The sequence below is a fragment of the Pavona decussata genome, unplaced genomic scaffold, assembly GCF_977016875.1.
Source record: "Pavona decussata unplaced genomic scaffold, jaPavDecu1.1 SCAFFOLD_45, whole genome shotgun sequence".
Classification (NCBI taxonomy): Eukaryota; Metazoa; Cnidaria; class Anthozoa; order Scleractinia; family Agariciidae; genus Pavona; species Pavona decussata.
The window spans coordinates 52,368-59,318 of NW_028145467.1; the positions used below are offsets into that span (position 1 = coordinate 52,368).

A 6,951-nucleotide genomic window follows, 5' to 3' on the forward strand; every position below is an offset into this window, starting at 1 on the left:
TAGATTACGAATTGTGAGTAAGTGATTCGAAAAAAATAAATTCTAAAAGCAATAAAAAACTAATCTTAGTGGAGCGCAAGTAAATGCTGCATGCTAGGCGCCCATGCATAATAGACAAACATAGTTGCTAAAAACCTTCTACCAGCTGACCATATACAGGCTCTCTGGGTCGCGTCCGGGTTCTATACGTTGTATATGGCCCAGCCATCTGACAAGACGGGAGCATAGCAGAGCAAACATGCTGGGGATGGCTTCACGATCCAGCACGATTGTTTTGGTCACCCTGCCCTCATTCAGTCGGGCCATGAAAGACGCAGCCTTGGCAATTCTGATGTTCACCTCTGCATCAAGGTTCAGAGTGCTGGAGATGGGGGAGCCAAGGTAGGGGGAAGTTGTCCACCACCTCAAGGGGATAACCGTTGATGGTGATGGCTGGCAGGGAGCCGGAGCTTGAGTTAGGATGTTTATCTTTCTCAGGCTGATGGTCTGTCCGAACTCCCTGCAGGTGTTGGAGAGATGGTCTACAAGACGCTGAAGCTAAATCAAAGCTGTTATCCAAAGAGGACCTCCTTGACTTTGGTCTTGGAAGGGTGCCGTGCGTTGTTGAAGAACTCCTCATCGCTTCTTGTGTCTAGCCGGACACTCGTAGCCCTGCTGTATCCCATTGCTCACTGGGCAATCTTAAGACGTTCCACCGTTGAAACAAACTGTGCTGCGCATATCCTAGTCATTAAAGGAAGTGACAATTCTCAGCAATGAGTTGGTGGGCAGCCAATCTTCTACAGCAGTTGGTGCAGTCCACCCGGCTCAAAAGAAGGAAAACCCTCGTCAAGTCTAGGAATGCGATGTAGATGGTCATCATCTTCTTCTGCTGGAGCTGACATAAGGAAAAAATCATATCCATCGTTGATCTGCCTGCTCGTAACCCACATTTTGACTCTGGAATTAAACGATTTGTGGATTCTGCTACGTTCACTCCTATTCTGGAAAGCACGCAATCACCAAATGCCCGATAGATAATGGGGTGAGTTTTTAAAGAAATTGTGGTGCTGCGTTCTGTGGGGGAGTGGAAGCGAATGTTTGGTTTTATGTAATAGATAATTACTGAGGTAGTCGGTGCTATGAGAGATATTGCAGCCAGCTGAGAGCGTAACCCGAAGCTGGCTGCAATATCTCTCATAGCTCCGACTTCCGAAGTAATTATCTATCATAATTACTGACCCTCACAATATCCTATTGTTCTCTCTCTACATTAAATCAACGATTTCAGTCGCCTCCACATTGTTGTTTTTTACGCAAACAACTGATAAAATTAACATACATACTCAGCAGTGGTATTAATTGCCTAAACCTTTATCATTACACCATTCAGTCGTTGTTATTACTTGGTAATTAGAAGGTGTTACAACTTTACCTATGTCCGTGGAACATGTGTATCTTGTATGCACGTGCGAAAAGTGCTGTTGGCTTTCATGCACATGACGAAGAATATTAGCATAGCATAAGACATAATTTACTTGGTTATTTTGAGCTTCTTGTTGCAAGGGATAGCTTGGTCTACATATCGCTGTTTTTGAGCTCGATGGAGGATTCTTCGGAAGACGAATCGGCCATATTCATAACGCAGAGCAAGAAATCGGAGAGTGCTTCCGATGTTGAGGGTAATAACATCTCCTAGATTTTGTGGTTCCTTTTTTAAACGACTAACAAAAGGCTTTCTTGTATTTTTCACTCTTCAGAAGAGCTAAGATTTAAAAGACCCATCACGTCTTTTGAATGCGAGAAATTTAAGGAAAGTTGGTTTTCAGACTCAAGTCGTCGAAAATGGGCGTGGGTGGTGAAAGTCTTTGAACATTGGAGGTTTGCGAGAAATGAGGCTGTACTGAAACAGAGTTATAGCGGAGAGCGGCAAATAAACGAGAATATCGAGGAAATGTCTGAGGAACAGTTGGATTTCGTCTGGGCCCGGTTTGTCTCCGAAGTGAAAAGAGAAGACGGAAATCAGTATCCTAGAAAGACATTTTATGAAATGATGTGTAGTATTCAAACGTTCTTACGTGTAAAATGTAAGCGAAATGCAACTTTAATTGACAAGAGAAGTTATATATTTAGAAGTTTAAATTCTGCTTTGAATTTTCAAATGAAAGAAAAAGCTGGACAAGGAATTGGTATAGCTGTTAATCAGGCTAATTTTATTCCAGAGGAGCAAGAAAAATAATTTTGGGGAAAACTGGTTTTTAGGCAGCGAAAACGCGGAGCTACTTTGATTTACTTTGGTGTGGGTTTTTGGCATTCAGTTTGTTCTGAGGGCTGGGCAGGAACTCAGGAATTTAAGATTTTTAAAACTCGCAGTTGTCGTTCCAACTACTAAACATAGAATCTCACTCGAGCCACATAAACACGGAAAATGACTAATTCTAATTACAATCTAGAAATATACTACGATAATAAGAGGCCCATCAAAAACCTGTACAATAAGATATTTATATAACCAATACAGTACATAAAACATAAACGAAATGGTAAAAACATACATATAAATTACAACAAAATCATAACTGCTATGGAAATGGGTGTGTGGGAAAGCTAAAATTGATAACTTGAAAAAGCGAGTTCTAGGCTGCAAGTGCTCTGATGCCTCAGTGAACGATAATGGCATGAGCTAATTCTAGTACTTAGGATTACATGCTTGGTATGAAGCAATACTTAGTGATTTTACTCTACGTAGCGAAATTTTATTGGATTGCTATAGTGTAATGACTTACATCCTTTGCTGCTCAATCGCTATAAAAAATAGACTCTGTACCTGTGCCTGAACCCAACCGTGAAACTAATGAGGGGTTGTCATGTCTAGATTCATATTAATAGTTTTAATATTCAACGATGAATCAGATCATGAATTCTACAGTATATGGAGGATATTACTAAAACTAATAATTGTGGATTGATCCATTTGCGTATCAAAAGGAAAGTTGTTCGAGCGTATAAAAATTTGACCAATGTAGAGCTGTACAAGAAATACTTGTCTCACGTGCCAAAGCAAATCAGTGACAACGCATTTTATTTGCGGCCTTTGCCGAAACGAAAAGGGATCGTATGGTAACATAATAAAGCAATGGGAAGAGAAACGTTAGGAAATGTAGTAAAGAAAGTCATGCAAAAAGCTGGGTTTCAGGGGCATTTTACAAATCACTCACTTCGACGTCGCTGTGCCACACGGTTGTACGGCGGTGGTGTGCCAGAACAAGTTATTCGAGAAACCACTGGTCACCGATCATGTGATGGGGTTAGGGAGTATAAATGTACATCATCAACACTTAAAAGAAAAGCAAGTGAAATCTTGCAGGGGTCGATTCCTACGAAGATTGAAATGGATGTCAAAGAGAAAGAGGAAAATGATATCTTAAAAAGTGACGTTAAACAGCAAACAGAAGAAATGGGGTTAAGCGAAAAAGTCTTTAAAGAAAAGTAGAATGAGGATTATAATCAGTCAGTTGTAATAAGTACTGAGAGCACTAAAATGGTGATCTCATACAAGTAAGAACTATTGTCATCGTAAGTTGTGTAGGAATCAAAATTTACAAATGTTCAAATTCAGTTGCTAATAAAAGTGCTTGCGTTTTGACCAAATGATACTTCTCATCTATTCATTAACTTTAGAAACCTCTCTAGGTTCTGATCAAAAATATGATGCAATTAAGGGGCTTATATGGAGCCGGCCGCAATATTAAAACTATTGTTGTGAACAGGTTGCAATATTAAAATTATTGCATTGCAGGTAGCCCAGTGCAATATTGACTTTTTCAGCTCGTTAGAATTACCTCTAACAATTTCCCAGCTTACAAAATGAGCCGCCTCCGTTTTCCTCAGACACTTTTACAAATGTGAAAAACACGCCTCCTTAGGCTGAAATCGTTGATTTAATGCAGAGAAAAAGAACAATAGGATATTATTAGGGTCAGTAATTATAACGAGAGGAAATCAGCCGTAATCAGTATTTATTATTTACTGATTCTTTTTGTGAATTTTTTTTTTTTTGGAGGGGTGGGGGGGGGGGGGGAGCTTTTTGTGGCTACCGGTTGTGTTTGCTAAGATTTGCCACAAGCGGACTTTATTAATGCGCAAAACGGGAACGACGCGCGACGTAGTGTGGAAGCTTGAGACAGAGTTATTTTTATTCCATATTAACACAACATACTGTCTGTTTAGCTTCAGCAGCAACAACAACAACAACAACAGCAACAGCAGCAACAAGCGTTTCCATCACAGGAGTCTCAGGTTTCTCAAATGCAATCAAACAAATTGCAGTCTCAGCTCCGTCACCTTCTACAGTCACAGGCCAACCAGGCGTCAGTAGCCCAGCAGCAGGGTCTAGCAGGTGCACAGCAACAGCAACAATGGCAGCTACTGCAACTGCAGCAGCAGAGGTCCCAGGCAGCTACCCAGATGTCTCTTGGTCAGGTAATGTAACAAATGACTGTGCACGGTGTTTCCCTTGGTTCTGTGTTTGCTGAGGTCGTTTTGACCCTTTCACCAAGCCGGAAACGCTATTGTATATTTGAAGAACGATAAGAAGCAAACTGCTGCGCAAGAAAGCCCTGCTCAAAACCTTTCATGTAATGGGCACGCCTTTAAGATTTCATCCACAGATGCCACAGGAAAGTACTTCTCAGTAGCCAAGGCTGTTGCCTAGGAGAGAAGTTAGGAGACCAACAGGAAAAGTATTAGGTTCTGTTGCAAAACATTTAGGCGCCCAGAGCATTTTCTTGGGCGCTCCAGGTAACCGTGCTCCTGTTAGGCAACAGCCTTGGTGGCTTTCATTTGAATGGTCACACTCTATTTTTTCATCCACAGACTCAAAGTAAGACCACGTTGCATAGCATAATTTATAACATAGAGGGCAAAATTACTGAATGCTGATTGGTCGAAACAGAGGGCATTTTTTAGTTAATTTAGCTTTCAACGAGGGCAAAATTACTCTCTCCAAATTGGTCGAGCACCGAAAATACTTGCTCCTGATTGGCTGAGCACGCCATTTCTACATTTAGTTGGTTTCTTCATTTTGTGCAGCAAGAAAAACAACACCTTTCAGGTTCTTTGGAGTTTTAAGCCGGGTTGTTCGTGCCAAAAGACTTGGAAAATAAGTGCTTCAGCTAAAAAGAAATTCCTGAAGGCGAACTTTCGTTTCTTAGAAGAAACAGCAAAAGATTATTTGTGTCAAAAGTTAAAACTTGATCGGATTTGTTTGGTAGAAAAACTGAAATCATTCATGGACGAGAGGCCCGCGACCAAGTGCTTTCACCTCGCTACGACGTCTTCCAACAAACAATAACCGAACAATAATAACAGTACCCAGATAGCCTTTATAGATAACCTTTATTTTAAAACGATGAGTATTAAAGCTACATGAGCTTGTGGGGTCGTTTGCAATCAACTAATTACAAGTAAACTAAAGAAGCTAAAAACTAGGGGTATATACAGACAAAATGTTTGAACTAAATTAACGCTTACAAATATGAAATCATGAGCATAAAATTAAGTATATACAAAGTCATCTTTTCTAAAATTACAAGTGGATGCAGACGTTATCTTAAAGCTGAATTCATTAAAATTAGCTTGAGATTTAAGCTTTAGCCTGAGATCACGATAAGGAATGTTATTTGTCAGGGCACTACAGTTGTTGGTCACTGCATTCCACAGGACTGAGCCTCTAAACGCGACAGAGTCTTTCATGTAACGCGTGTTGAAGCGTGGAACAATTAAAGAAGCGCAAGTCCGGGTTGAATAGTTTGTGGCCCGTTTCTTAGAAATCAGGTCGATTAATGTGACAGGTAACCTATCGTGGAAAGCTTTATGGAGGCACATAAAAATGGCTAATTTATAATAAATAGACAGAGTCGGCCATTGGGCCAGATGTAGGACATCAGCAGATGCCATGTCTTTCGGCAAATGAAAGATAAGTCTCGCAGCCCTGCAGTGAAGTCTTTCCAGGGACTGAAATAAGTCAGAATTGCAGAAGGATCCCCATAGTATAAGACCATATGTCACTGAGGGCAAGATGACCTTAAAATAGAGGTCCTGACGAACGTTTTTGGGAAGAAATCTCGCCTTCTTAAGTAATCCTAGTTTTTTAGCAAATGATTTTTTGAGTTCCAGCATATGTTGAGTCCAGGTCAGTTTCTCATCGACGGTCATTCCCAGTAACCGTGATTTCGATACCCATTCAATCGTAGAATTTCCGATAAGGATCGGGGCAATGTTTACCGAGGGATTTCTTCTAGAGATTAGCATGGCCTCACTTTTACTTGGGTGGGGTGTTAATCTGTTAATGAGGCACCACTCGTTTAATTCACGAAGTGCAGAATTTAACTTGGCAATACTTTTCTCCGCCGTGTCACTTATGCAGTAAACCGTTGTATCGTCGGCAAACATATAGACGGATCCGGAAGATACTGAGGACGGAAGATCGTTCGTGAAGAGAGTGAAAAGTGTCGGCCCCAAGACAGACCCTTAAGGAATTCCAAAAGAGATCGGTATCATCTCTGAAGTTGATCCATTAACAGCTGTGTATTGCTGTCTTTCCTTCAAGTAACTTTTAAGCCAATCCAGGAGTAGCCCTGATATGCCAAAGTCCCTTTCCAACTTCGTTTCGAGAATGGCGTGCGACACACTATCGAATGCCTTTTTAAAATCTATGAAGGCAACTGCTACCGCTAAGCCTGCGTCCACAGCTTCTCTCCATGTTTCAGTAAGTTGTATTAGTAACAGTTCTGTTGAAAATCCTGTGCGGTATGCCCATTGTTTGTCCGTGACTAGATTATTAGCTTTGTATACATGACGAACAATTGTGTCGTTGACTACTGATTCAAGGATCTTGCTTGGTACGCTTAGCAATGATATCGGTCTATAATTGCAGCAGTCGGTTTCATCGTCCTTTTTATATACTGGAGT

The 6,951-nt window shown here is 40.9% G+C and overlaps 1 pseudogene; it reads left to right on the forward strand.

Moving 5' to 3' along the window:
- The first annotated feature begins 238 nt into the window (after window positions 1-238).
- Window positions 239-4,470, forward strand: LOC146482480 (uncharacterized; annotated as a pseudogene).
- Window positions 4,471-6,951: the final 2,481 nt, after the last annotated feature.